This window comes from Molossus molossus, unplaced genomic scaffold, assembly GCF_014108415.1.
Source record: "Molossus molossus isolate mMolMol1 unplaced genomic scaffold, mMolMol1.p scaffold_m16_p_11, whole genome shotgun sequence".
Lineage (NCBI taxonomy): Eukaryota > Metazoa > Chordata > Mammalia > Chiroptera > Molossidae > Molossus > Molossus molossus.
The window spans coordinates 90,631,522-90,646,034 of NW_023425346.1; positions in this window are offsets into that span (position 1 = coordinate 90,631,522).

Here is a 14,513-nt window from a genome sequence, read left to right on the forward strand (position 1 = left end):
TGTTGACCAATTGAACACACATTGACTTTTGCTCCCTCGTGAAACCCCTTTAAAACACCAGTACAGATTTGTTGCAATTAGGAGCGATGTTCGGCACAGCACAACCACTGCAGGTGTCAAGCGCTAAAAGACGGCGGGTCCAGTGGGAAAGTAGCTGTGTGCACCCACTTCCAACACTTTAGCCCCTCCCCGGGACCTGAAAGGCCTAATTGCAAGCCCAGAAGGGGCCTCAGGACCTGCTCCAGGCCCTAGGAGCTCTTGTTAAATATTTTGATTATCACCCCTGACAACAGTGTCAAAATTCTGGGAGCTGGAGAGCAGATGGCTGAATGGGAACCATGAGCCCAAGAAAGCTGAGCCCTGAGCCGACTGCAGGAAAAGCCAAGGAAGGGCCAGATTCTTCAGCACAGAATCTTCCAACGGCTCAGATACCTTTGGGGGTTGAGGGTGGGGAGGATGTGAACCTAAATCGAGAAGTGGTTAGATTTCCAGATCCTGTCCTGCCCCCAGCAGAAGACAGGAGGTTTGTTTTCTAGAGAGGGTAAAACAGCAGGTCCTAGGTGGGGGCCATGGGGCACAGTTGAGGGTGTGAGTGTTGATAGGAAAGAGGGGATTGCTGGGTATGAGGCAGCCAGGCCAGTCCCTGCCCCCAGGCCAAAGAGTAGAAACTTCTCTGGGATCTGACAAGCCCAAGAGGAGAAACTCAGGCACTGACAGCAATTTCCCCAATGCAGCAATCCAGCCAGACTCCCTAGAGCCAGGCCCTCCGTGGGTCCCCCACCCTCGGCAAACAATTCACCCTTACATGTCCACTTGAAACGTAAGCTGAAATCAGGGCTCCCAGGCATCTGAGGAAAACCTAGCAGAGAAGCAATAGAGACAAAAAGCAACTTGGAGAAAGCAGGTGGAATGTAGGGAGAAGAAAACTTCAAGATGAACAAGTGTTAATATTTTCCAAGAGCTCAGAGAGGAAAGTGCACTCATGAAACAAGAACAGGAGGTGATTAAAGAAGAGAGAAAATATTCAGAGAACGCACACACAAAGAAGCTCTTGGACATTTTAGGGCAGGAGTCCAGCCTGAGGCCCACGCTAGGCACATCTGCCCCTTCACCCACTCTGCACACGCTGGCAGAGGCCAGGCTCCCCTCTTCTCCCCTTAGGGCCCTAGAGTCCATGATGGGAACAATACAGAGACCAGAAAGGAAATGGAGACCCAGACACAGGGACAGATCCAAGGGGCCAGGAAGAAACAGAGGGTCCAGGGATTGGGGCAGAAAAGGGACAAAGGCTGCCACTTTAGTGAGCTTATGGATGGTCCCCCTGGAACCCCATCAACCACTGACCCAGCAGAGATGTGCCTTATAGTAGCCCCAGCAGACAGAAAGCCCCATCTTACAAGTAGGAAGCTAATGCTCAGAGAGGTTGAATCATTGCTCAGAGTCCAATGCAAAAGAGGTGCAGAGCTTGGAAAGAGACCTTCTGTCTCAACATGTGCACAACCAAACCATCTAAGACTGGAGTGTCTGTGCCTCCAGGCTGAGAGTCTGGACTATGGACACTTACCAGCTGGGAATCCTGGGTTGATCCCAGCACTCAGCTCGCCTCTCTCTGCCCATGTGTCAGCCACCAGCACCAGACAGTCCCTCCCGGTCCCTCCGACCAGGCCTCTGGCTACAACCAGGTGGTGGGGGGCCCCAGAGCCCCTGCAAAATATGTCCCCCAAGCAGACCACGAGGGACCTGTGGGCTGGACCCTGTCTCTGCCCCAGACTATCCTGAAAGCACACCAAGCATGGCTCTATTTTTAGCCAGGCCCCAGTGGGCAGCCAGCCACTCAGTGTTATTGTAGACTGTGGGGTCATCAAGCTGGCCAAGGCAAAGGGGAACCACAGCTGAAACTTAGGAAATAGCACCCCTGGGATGAAGGGCCCCACGCTGAGGGAGGGGCAGGAAGATCAGGGCCCTGGGCAGCCGGTCAGGGCCCGGGAGGGCTGAATTGGGAGCAGACGTCCAGAAAAGGCTAGAATATTGACACTGCAGTGGGTGATGGGGCCTCCCTAGAACTGGCATCAAGGGGCAAGAAGGGGTGCCTCTCTGGTCTCTCTCCCCTCAATGAAAGGGTTAGTGCCAAGGAAGTCAGATGCCAGGGTGAGGACAAGGAATGGGCATAAAGGAAGTGAGCTGGCAAAAGAGGGAAAGGGCAAAGGGGGGAGAGGAGAGAGAGAGAGAGAGAAGGAATGAGGGAGAGAATCAGAGAGGTGGTGAGGGGTGACAGCACCCACTCCTGGGGCCAGAGAGCCATGGCTCGCCCCCTCCCATACACACTTCCAGGCCCGATTTCCCTTCCTCAAAAGCACTCGGCCTCCTTTCTCCCACTGGGGTTCTCATCCTTGGTGTGGGGGCCCCAAGACCACTCTGCATCCCTGAATCCCTTCAAGATTCCTCCTTGCTTCCAAGTTACAGACAAAGTGTGCCAAGTTGGGACATGAACACATGCACGCGCACACACATATGCACACACGCACACACACTCGGCCTCCTGGGAAGAAATGAGACAATGGGGAAGGGCGAGGGGTGTCCCTTTGTCCCCCTGCCTGGCCTTGGGAGCTCAGTTCCATACAAAGAGCTTCACAAAAGGCCTCTTGCTCCCAGAGGAGGAGATAAATGGGGGAAGAAGGGAGGGGTAGAGGGGAGACCCCAGAGCAGGAATGCCCAGTCAGTGGGTCTGGGAAGCATGATGGGGGCTGTTCTCACAGCCACAGAGGCCACTGAAGACCTTAGACAGAAGGGAAAGCAGAGGGTGGGGGATGGGACTCACGTGCTCGGGTAGAAAGAAGTGGCTTTCCTGGGGGAGGCAGTCAGGGTTGCCAGCCTGCTGGAGGTAATTCAGAGAGAGGTAGCTGGGCGTCTGTGCCTGCACATTGAGGCGACTGACTTAACCCCACCCCGTCCCCAAAGAGGGTAGCTGCCACCGATGGACCCCATCCATTCCCCACACTGCCTCGGGGCTGAAAGCCAGGCCAGGCAGGGGAGCTGGTTTCCAAAGGACTGACTAGTCAAGCAAGGCGATGACTTCTTGCTCCCAAGGGACCATTGATAACCAGAGAAACCTCTCCTCTTGTGGTACCGGAGGGAGGGGTCCTGTCCTGCTCAGTGGAAGGAGAATGGGCAAGACGCAGGACGGAGGCCAAGCGCACTGAGCCAGGAGCACTAAGACCTGTCTCATGGACCACTCTGCGCTAACAGTGGTCAGACTGCGGACAAGTCTCCCTGGGCCTCGACCTTTCCACCTGTGAAATAGGGTGACAAGGCCTGCTCACATCACCTCGCTTCACATCAGGGCTGTTGTGAGCATTGTGTGAGGCTCTTTTTTAGGGTATTTTTGTCATTATTGCTAAATGACCTCTGGCCTGCTTGCCAAGTCAGAGACCCCCAGCCCAGGGCTCTGCCCCATTTCTACCCCCGCTTTCTGAGAGGGACTCAGAGGTGAAGCCCCTGGTCAAGCCAGCAAGTGAAGGGGTCAACCAGATGACCACAGAGGCCCCTTCCAGGGGAGAAGGACACTGATGTTTACTGGGGCCTACTATGTACCAGGAACTTTATGCATATTCGCCGACTTAATCCCCTCGTGAACCTTGCAACGTAGGTGCTATCATTCCCATTTCCAGATGAGGAAACCGAGGCTCACAAAGTTAGTCAGTGGCAGAGCCCAGACCTGTGACCAGATCAGCCCAACCCCTGAGTCCACGCTTTTCCAGCACACGTCCTCCCTTATTTTGTTGCCATGGTACTATAAGCTCCTCTGTCCCGACCCCTCACCCTCAACCCCTGAACCCCAGAGCAGAGCTCTCAGAACGGCCTCCTCCCCCACACCCATCTCCAGGTGACCTCAGGATTCAGGACTCCCGACTGCAGACGGTGGCAAAAGAGGGAAAGGAGGTGCCAATGAGAACAGAGTGCGGACAGCTCAGCACAAGCTGCCTGCCCACTGTGTCCCAGAGCTTGGCAGATACTGGGAAGCTGGCTCTTCGCATCAGCCTGAGAGGTGGGCTCTATGCTCTCCATTTTACAGATGAGGAAACTGAGGCTCGAAGATACTAGTTGGCTCAGGGCACCCAGCCAGGAAGCAGTAAGCAAGGACTCATCCAGCTGCCTGTCCCCAAGTCACTGCTCCCTCCACTGCACAGCTTCCTGTCTGAGCTGAAGCCCTGGGAGGGGCCCCATTGAGTCACATGGACGCAAAGTCCGGCAGCAGAATGTGGGAGACCCACAGAGAATCTCTCCCCCACCAGAGCGACCTCCAACACACCCCCTGCTGCTTTGCTGCAATTCCATTAAGAAAAAAGGGAATAAATTAGCCCTGCTTAGCATATTGAGTGGCTGGGGTTCAAGAGGCCATCTGGGTGGCTCACACATCTCAGTGTGGTCTGCCTGCCCTGCAGTGCTGGGGAGACGATGGGGGCAGTGGCGGGGGCACATTCTAGCCAGGCTGGGCCTGGTCTGACCTCCCACAGTTGGCCTCAGTTCAGGGCCCAGACACTTGCTCCTGCTCCAACTTCATTCCCCTAATGGTGCCGCAGCTCGGTATCTGCTCTCACACCCAGCCTGCACTCTGGCCAGCCCAGAGAACACCCAAGGTCAGTGTCAGCGGTGGTGTCAGGCCGCCCATCCTCCCCCAGGACGAACTTTGAGGTGGATGGCCCTGTCCAGGGGGCAGTGGACACCAGCACAGCAGTGTCCTGAATCCCCCCCTGCGCTCTCACTGGCCCAGGGCACCTGGGCCTGCTTGCCCCACGGTGCTGAAGCACCCCCAGCAGGAAGCGAAGATGGGCAGGGCAACAGGGAGCAGTGTCGGAGGCCAGACGAAGTCAGCCCTCTGACCCAAGCAGGACCACACCATCTGTCAGGACTGGGGAAAAGGATATAAGCTCATCAGCCAGGACCCAGCCTGAAGCCCGGCTCTGAGGGAGGAGGCCTGGCAGCCAGGCCAAGCAGGCCCAGGCCTGGAAGGGAGCATGGCAGTCTGGGGCCCAGGCTGCTGCCTCTTTCCATATACTTGGGCACCCCCCAGCACCCTCAACCCACTTCAGCCCCCCAGGATGGAAGACCCTGTCCTCCTCCATGTCCCAAAGCCCTGTGGCAGCCACAAGAATTCATGTCCCAGCCCTGCTGAAGGGAGCAGGACTGACAAGGGCCCGAGCGGTGCACTTTCAGATTCACTGCTGTGCTTGCTGGGGCCGTGCCCCCAGGGCTGCCCCACCACTGGCAAAGCGCATGGGTGATTCTAAGGCAGACCAGGACCTGGGAGACACCAGACAGCTTGGACAGTTTTGACTCATGGATTCCCCGTGCTGAACTCTCCGTAGAGTGCAGAGAGGCTAGGACACTTCTGTCTGACGCTCATTTCCTCTGTCTCCCCTTCACCTTTCCTGGCTCCTTCTTCCACTCGGGCATTTTCCCTAATAAAATCTTTACACATTTAATCTCATCCTGTTTCTCAGAGGACTCAGACTAATACTATCACTCCATAATCATAATAATGGCAACAAACCTACCCTGTATGAAATGTTATCAAACCCTGGCTGGCTTGGCTCAGCTGTTAGAGCATTTTCCGTGGCCTGCAGACCAAAGAGTAACAGGTTTGATTCCATGCAAGGGCACGTACCTCGGTTGCAGTTCGGTCCCCGGCCCTGGTTGGGATTGTGAGGGATGCAACCAGTTGATGTGTCTCTCTCACATCAGTGTTTCTCTCTTTCTCTGTCTCCCCCCCCCCCCCACCTGAAAATAAAGGAAAAATATCCTCGGGTGAGGATTTTTTAAAAAAGTTATTAATATGCTCCACAGTGTTCTGAGTGCTTTTAAGAAAAGCAAAGGATACCAAGGCTCAGAGAGGTTGTGTAATATGCCAGCAATGCACAGCCCTGAAGTGAAAAGCCTGAACTGAACTTAGTTTAACCGCAAAAGCTTCTGGTATAACCACTACTCCACACTGCCTCCTCTGTAAGAGAGATGCCATTCATCCCTACCTCCTGCCTTTGGGGAGAAGAAAGAGGGTGGAAAAGGAACTTGAAACTCCTGAGGAGTAGGCAACACAAAGTCCCAGAAGAAAAACAAAGAAAGAGCATGAGAGATTTAAAGAGAGAAAGCGGAGGAAATGAGACACAGGAAACCGGGAGGAGAGCCGGTTCTGGCCCCCAAAGGGCCCTGATCCTACAAGCTTGAGCGCCTCCCCTCCCCAGGGCAGGGACAGGCTGAGCTATTAGACCGAAGGAAGCAGAAGGGGAAAGAGAATGTGGCCCTAGAGCACTTTCCATCCCCACCCACTTCTTACCATCCTTGGCCAACCACCCCCAATTCGCCCCCTCAGGCATGTGACTGGGATGTGCCAGAGGTGCCAGCCAAGGAACTCAGAAGACAGGCTATTGGCAGCACCATGTCCCAGGAATCTTGATCCCTACCCGCCCCTCCAGTGCCCATCCTCCAACCCTTCCAGGGCAGGGCCAACAGACCTAGCCTGGTCTCAGGGTCCCAACAAAGCCAGGCCTGTCCCCTGCCTAACCTCCATGGAAGTGACGTCTGGGTTGGGCAGCAGGTGAAACTGAGCCAAAGGGACATGGCAGAGAGCCAGCCGCACCTCCTCCAGGTGAGCTCTCAGCTTAACTCCTGGCCTGCCAGGCCCCAGTTCTGGGGGCTGCTGTTTAGGGAATGAAGGCGTTGCTGGAGGTAAAGTCAGGGACAAGGAAGGGGAACCAGCATCCTAGGGGCACCCCTTCACAACCCACCCATCATCCATCCTCCACCCTGTGCCAGGGATAGTTTAAAAGGCAGACCCCGCCCCCCATTGGTTGACCCTCCCAGGGGCTCTCTGTGGCCCACATAAGTCTGAAGTCCAAACTCTTCTGCTTGACTTTTAAGACCTTTCCCACTGGACCCACCTCTTTTCCAGGCCTCTCCCCTCCCACCCTCTGCAGCTCCCTGCAGGGCACCACATGCTTTCACACCCCTGGGCCTGACTGAACGGCCTCGCCTCCCCTTCGTGTCGGTGAACTCCTACTCACCTTGTAGGACCCAGTTCAAATGTCAGCTCCCCCAGGAGCGCTTTCCGATTGCCCCAGGCAGAACAGTCCATTCCCTGCTCTAGAACCAGATGGCAGCTTGTACAGGCCTTCCTCCGCATTGTCGGGTCGGTGTGGTTGGATGTCACAGCAGAGAGTGAGGACTTACTGGGAAAACCACGTGTGTGTGCGAGGTGCGTGGGTAGAAGGTAATGGATACGAGGATGAAGGGTGGATGGGTGAAAGAGAAGAAGGTGGGTGAATAGAGGAACAGAAAGGTGGGAAGGCGGATGGGCTGAGAGGTAAGCAGACCAGGGAGAACTGAGAAGCCTCTACTGGGTGCAGAACCAACATATTACACACACTAGGGCCCACATGGCATCTGGGCCCCTTTGCCAGAAGGCTCTGCGGGTTGGGTCTAAGGGCCCACCTGGACATTCTTGTCAACCGTGGCTTCAGATGTGGCAGGAGTGTGGTGAAATGTGATTTGATGGGGACACCCAGAAGTTTCCTGAAAGGAGGTACCGGCAGAAAACACCAAGAAGAGCTGAGCAGAGGCAAAAGCTGTGCTGAGGCCAGAAGACAACCCCCATGGGCCTCTGTGACTACTGCCCACTGCCGGCCCCAGCTAACCACCAGGGTCTTGTCCCCCTTCCACTCTCATCAAACCTTGAAAAAAGCCTTCTGTCAATTGACCCTCCAACCCTGCATACATTTCTATTTGACCTCCAACCATGCCTGAACCTGACCCAGGTGTCTCATTCGGGCTCCCATCCCCACACCCACGTCCCACCACTGGGTGCCCAGAGGAGCTCGGGCCCAGGTGGAGGCCCAAGCCAATAGGAGATCATCCTCATCCTTTGCCTGGCCTTGACCTGTTCTCTCTCCTTCTCTGAGGTCTCTACCTGCCCCCATTCTCACCATTCACGCATTCACCCATTGGGCAATGCTGATTGAGCATCGATGTGCCGCATGGCCTTCGCTGAGTCCCTGGGATACCAGCTTCACTAACTGGCTCTGTCTGGAAAACACCGGCTCACAGGCTTCTGAGGAGACAGCTTTGTGAAGAGAGAGCACCAGAAGCACCCTAATACTCTCTTATCCTTGGCCAGAAAGGAAGTTTAAATCTAAGACCCCTTCATCCCTCTCCCTGGGGTGGGGTGGGAACCCAGCTTCCTGTTCTGGACTCTGGGGCTGCCCAGGCTGGGAGGTGGAGGGGCTGACCAGAAGCACCAGGGCTGGTTTCTGAGGGGGAGGGATCAGAGCTGGGGCAGTCTGCAAGGGGACCCGGAACCTCAGCATCACCCGGGTACCCTTTGCTCCCCACCACTTGGCTGCTCTGCAGCCGGCAGCCTCTGCTTCCCACTCGCGGGCTGCTGCCCTCCAGGGGCTGCCTTAGCTTGCCTGCCCTTGGCACCACACTTTACCCTGGTGCCAGGGGCCCTTGGCAAGTTCATACATCAAACGAGGAGGCAGTGGCTGGCTCCCTGCCTTTCAGAAAAGAGAGAAAGACTAAAGGGCATGGCCTCATCCTCAGCCTCACTCCCTCCTGATCAACCAGGGACCCAGTCCTGCCCCCAGAGAGTGGGGAAGGCTGAGAGAGGTGGTCAGCGGACCCCTCCCACCTCCACTCCAGCTTGGCCTCTGGAGCCTCTTCCTCCTTCCCCTCCTGCACTTGAGTTCCACATTAGGGTGGCGAGCAAGATGAGCAGAGTCGCTACAAAAGGACATATTAGAATGTTAGAGCTCCTTCTCTGGAGTCTCTCAGCCCTCTTACCAAGATGCCTAAGTGCTCCCTGTACAGGATGATGCCTCTAATTCCTGAGCTGCTTGGACCTTCCAGAGACACCCATCAAAACAGGGGGATGAATCGACTCAGGAATGAGAACACGGGACCACCAAAGACACTACTGGTGGAAGCACTACTCACAATAGCCTCAACCTGGAAAGAACCCGAATGCCTGTCAGTGGCAGAACCAACAAAGTGTCTACCTTTGCATGGCGGACCACCACCCAGCAAGAAGAAGGGATGTGCTACAACCATACACAAGAACATGGGTGAAATTCAAAACCGTAATATTGAGCAAAGGAAGTCAGGCACAAAATAACACATCCAACATGCTCCATTTATGAGAAGTTCTATGTAACAGGCAAATCTCTGCTGGTAGAAGTTGGGGTAGTGAATACCCCTCAGAGGGGGATTAGTGATGAAGAGGACAGGAAGGTGGACTTCCAGGTGCGGGTAATGCTCTATTCTTGACTGAGTGCTGGGTCCACTGGGTACATGGCTGTGTTCAGTTTGTGTACTTTTCTGCGTTTCTCAAACACTTCAGTAAACTCAAATGCAGGGACGCCTGATGAAGCATTATCAGCTACCATCTTTGTAAGATGAGGGGAATCATTTTTACCTCCCCCTCTCACTCCCTCTCACCCCACCTCCAAGTCCTGTCCCTCCCCACCCTCAATCAGCCTTGGCCTCCTCATGCACACCACCTCTCTGACGCAAACCACCATCATTGCTCACCCAGATGACTGTGACCACCTCCCCCAAGTCTCCCTGTTTTGCCTCTCACCCCTTCCAATCCATACACACGCCACATGGATGTCAGGGCTTATAAGGAGCCAGGAACAGCCAGAGGAAGCCTGTGTAAGATTCCATAAGAACTCCCAACTCTTCTTAACCCCAGGACCTTCAAGTGTGCTGTTCCCACCACCTAGAATCGTTGTCCTCATTAACTTCTACTTGCACTTTGGCTCCTTGTTTAAATGCCACTCCTCCACCTCCCAACCTAAATCCGACCCATCTGGTATCTCCTATAACATCCTTTCCATCCCCTCCATAACACTGTTTCCAATAATGTCTGTATGTGTGCAATCACTTGTTGACACTGTTCTGTCTGTGCCACTGGATTGACGCCCTCTCTGAAGGCAAGGACAGGGCTGTCTCCCTTCCTGCTCTGTGCCCAGCTCCTAGCTTAGTGCATGGCTTAGAGTAGGTGCTCAAAAATACCTGTTGACTAAGAGACTAGATCTTACTTGTTCCCACCAAAAAAAGAAAGAATAATGTGGCGTTATAAAAGTGTTAGCTAACACTACTGTGGTAATCTTATTTCAATATATAAATGTATCAAATCAACATGTCCTACACCTCAAACTTATACAATGTTATATGTCAGTTATATCTCAATAAAAATAAAAATTTTAAAATACATAAACTTACAGTGAAATAAATGTTATTCAAAACTAAGGCAATACATACCCAAAAACTAAAAAAAAAAAAAAAAATGCTTGTTGAATAAATGAATGGCCAGGTCCACCTGTCTTACAGGCAGCCTTTGGAGAAGGGAAAAGTTGCCAGTGGGAACAAAACTCCCACATGTCTGGGGTCAGGACACCTGGGTTGTGGTCCCAAATTGTGGTCGGCCGCTCACTCATTGTGTGGCCTTGGGCCAGTCATTTCCTTCCACTGGGCCTCAGTGTGCTCAACTATGACATGCAGGGATTGGATGGATCAGGACCATGGGTGGGCTTGAGGGGATGTATGCACTATGTGCGCGTGTGTGTGTACAGTGGCTGTGAGTGTGTGCAACTGTCCATGTGCATTTTCCAAGCAAGTGCAGCCAGTGCTTTCATCAGATTCTCAAGTAGTTCTGTGACCTCACAACATTCACCAAGATCTGTTGGATTCTCAAGTTATATATAACTAGAGAGATAGAGAGCTAGAGATAGAGTTAGAGACAGAGAGAGAGAGAGAGAGAGAGTAATTCAACCATAGCAGAGAGCTTTAGATTAGCTCCTAGAGCGTCCACCAGGAGTGCAGGACTCCGTAACAAGCATGCAGGGGAGACTGTAGAACCTCCTAGGGATCTCCCAAGCTCAACAAGTCTCCGGGCTATTGGGTGGAGGCCCGATGAACTGACCCCAGGGACTGGCTTTCGGAGGGAAGAAACAGAAGCAACCCAGAGTCACTTTTCCTCTGCTCCCGCCACCACCCAACAAGCACCCACTTGTATTGGGACACAGCAGAGAGTGAGGAGGCGAGGCTGGCACCTGGAGATGCCCTCCAGGCCCCTTGGCGCCCAGGTCAGAGGTTTGGCGGGAAAACTTAGGAGAAATGCCAAGCCCCACCTTCTCTTCTCCTGAGCCTGGCAGGCTGGCATGTGTTGCCAGGGGAGGGCTCAGTGTGTATAGCAATCATGGGACCCTGGGAGGCCACCGAAGGGGTGCAGAGCCACACCTCCAGGCTCCAATAATCCAGAGCTGGGGCTCAAAGGCTTGGGAGATAAGGTGGGCAACACTCCTCAAAGCAAAGAGGAAGAGTAGGCTGTAAATTCAGGGCAGGGGAAGGGAGTGGTGTGGGCAATGGGGCCTGAGAAGACAAAGCAGAGAGAAGGGCAGTGTGATCCGTGCAGAGGACAGTCTGCTGAGGGGGAAGATTAGGGACAGCAGGCAGGGGAAGAGGGCAATATGGCCTGGCAGGGAAGGGGCTGCCCGGAGAGAAGAGGGGAGAGAAGAAGGGAGCGGCTGGGGTGAGGACAAGTGATTTGCGCATAGCCTGTGACCCAAGGACAGGAGCTGTGGAATGGGGATGAGGGTGAGGAGGAGGAGGAGGGAATGGCCTATGGCAAGAATGGTGGCATGTTGATGGCAGCACTGTCAGTGGGAGTGCCCTGGCCGGGAGCCCAGATGCCTGAGTAGCTTCTAAGCCCTGACTCCCAAGGGGTGCTGAGAGCCCGAGAGATGTTTATCCACCACAAGAACTTGGTAAAACACCTCGAGCGAGGTGATAGACAGTCTGGCTACTCTTTCCTGGGTCACTGAAGTGTCCTGAGGGTTGCGATCTGAGTGTGTGTGTATATGTGTGGGGGGGGGCGGGGGGGGCGGGGAGAGTTTGGCAAGGAAGAGAGCAAGCAGCCAGCAACAGCCTCCTTCTCTGGAGCCAGAACCAGGGGGCAATGGGTACAGGCTGGGGCTAGGATGTCCTGGACAGTTCTCTCAGTGGTTAGAGCATCGGCCCACAGACCAAAGAGTCATGGGTTTGATTCTGGTTAAGGGCACATACATGGCCCAGCCGGTGTGGCTCAGTGGTTGAACATCGACCCATGCACCAAGAGGTCGCCAGTTAGATTCCTGGTCAGAGCACATGCCCAGGTTGTGGGCCAAATCCCCAGTAGGGGGCATGCAGGAGGCAGCCAGTCGATGTTCTCTTTCACTGATGGTTCTATTCCTCTCTCCTTCTCCCTTCCTCTCTCTCTAAAAATAAAGAAATATATATTTATTATACACACACACACACATATACATATGCATATATATATATACATATATATTTATAAAAGAAAGAAAAAAAAGCTATTTAAAAAAAAAGGAGCACATACCTGGGTTGCATGTTTGATCCCTAGCCCCAGTCAGGGTCATGTGGGAGGCAACCAATCGATGTGTCTCTTTCACATCGATATTTCTCTCTTAATCTTCCTCCCTTCCACTCTCCCTACAAATCAATGGGGAAAAAAAATATCCTCAGGTGAGGAATTAAAAAAAAAAAAGAAAGAAAGACAGGAGTGAGTCATGGGCAAGAGCCAGGCTCTCTCAAGAGGCAGCTCAGAAACCAGCTCATCCGAATGCAGACAGACTCTCCAGACACTCGTCCCCATCCCTGTCCCTGTCGCTGTCACACACCCACACACATGTTCCCCTCCCCCTCCTTCTCCCCTCTCCTTGATTACCCACCTCCAGTGCCCTGGCTCTTTCCTCCATCTCAGCAGACAGCCCTCCCTCGGGTGGCCCACCTGGCCCCTGCCCCACAGCTGGCTGCACGGGGAGCAGAGGAGGGAGGGAGGGAGGGAATCAAGGACACCCACCAACAGAGAAAATAAAGTCAACAGGGTCTGAGATAGAGACAGATAAGGGCGGGGGACTGTGGACTCAATTCCCCCTGAATACTCATGCGACTCTAAGAAAGAGGAGGAATCTGGATGACTTCTAGAGGGGCCTGAAAGTCCAGGGATTCTGCCAGGCCACCTTCCCTGGCTGGACCATCTGCCTTTTTACCAAGACTGAGGAGCAGTAATCTGGGAGGACCAGCCAACACCCCCAGCCAACACCCAGGCTTCCTCCTACCCCTGGGCCCGAAGCTACGCTCAGGCTTTTGTCAGAATCCCACCTAAGCCACCAGCCACTGCAAGGGCTCTGGCAACAACTACACCCTAGTCTTGTCCCTCACCATGGCCTGTCACCGTGGTGATGACCCGGCCAAAGCTTAGGAAGGACGAAGAGTTCTGTTTATAAGTACAGCCCTATGCCTGACACTGTGGAGTATGACCATGAATATGCCATAATCCATGCCCTGAGGGGCATCCAGTCAAGTGGGGCAAAGGGATCACTTTGGGACGTGTGTGTGCGAGCACACACACACAAACATGCACACACACACGCACACACACACACCCCTGGCTTCACTGGCTGCCCAGTGAAGGCGGAGAAGGAAGCTGGGGTGTAGCCACAGGTACATTTTGAGTCGCCCAAACTCTGTGTACCCAAGTGGAGCGATATAAGACAGGAGCATAAGCCAAAACCTGCACAGCAAACAAATCTTAGAAGGCTGCAGCTCTCACAGCCCAAACCGGAGGTGGGCTGGGATTAGGCCCAGAGCCTCGAGCAAGGTTATACAGTCCCTAGTGACCTCAAATAGCTCCCCCTCCGCCTCCTGGGAGAAACCCAGTAAGCATACCTGTACCAGGCCTGGGGCTTCCCAGCCAGACTCCTCATCCAGTACAAACACCAGCCTATCACTATCCCTCTGGGTCAGTTTCCCACTTGCAAGGCCCCAAGACTTACCCAGAACAAAGTACGCAGGAGTGAGGGTCCAGCTGCCCCCACCATCCTCAGGTCAGTCTTGCTCCCTGCCTCGGAAGGCCCCCTCCTTCCTGGCTATAAGGACAACAGCCACTTCTCCCAGGAGGAACACACAGTCAACTCCTGGACCCGCTCAGGGTCAATTAAAACTTTCAGTGCCTTTCCCCTGCACTCCCAGCCCTGCCCATCTTGGGTGGCTCCTGAACCTCACCTGAACTATTTACCCTTTTAAGGGCCAGGTGCTACATCACCCTCCTCCCAAGGGTACAAGAGATCAAGTGAGACCTCAACCTAACTCTCTGTGCCTTCCTGGTCCTAGTACAACCTACCCTGAGGCCGGTCTGCCCTTGCTGCCCACTTCCCGACCGCTGACGGGCACTTTCCTGGCTTGGTTCCTTACCTGTCTCAGGTGAGCTGGGCTCTGCTTGCCACCCGCTCCCCCACCCATCACCGCAGCGCCCTACCTGCAGATGCAGGAGCCGTCTGCTCTCCGCGCGGACCAAAGGCCCGGGCTCCCAGCACTGCGCCCGCGCTGGGACCGGGGGACTCCCCGGGGGCAGGGGGCCGCAGGGGGGCCCGGGCTCCAGCGCCTCGCAGCACACC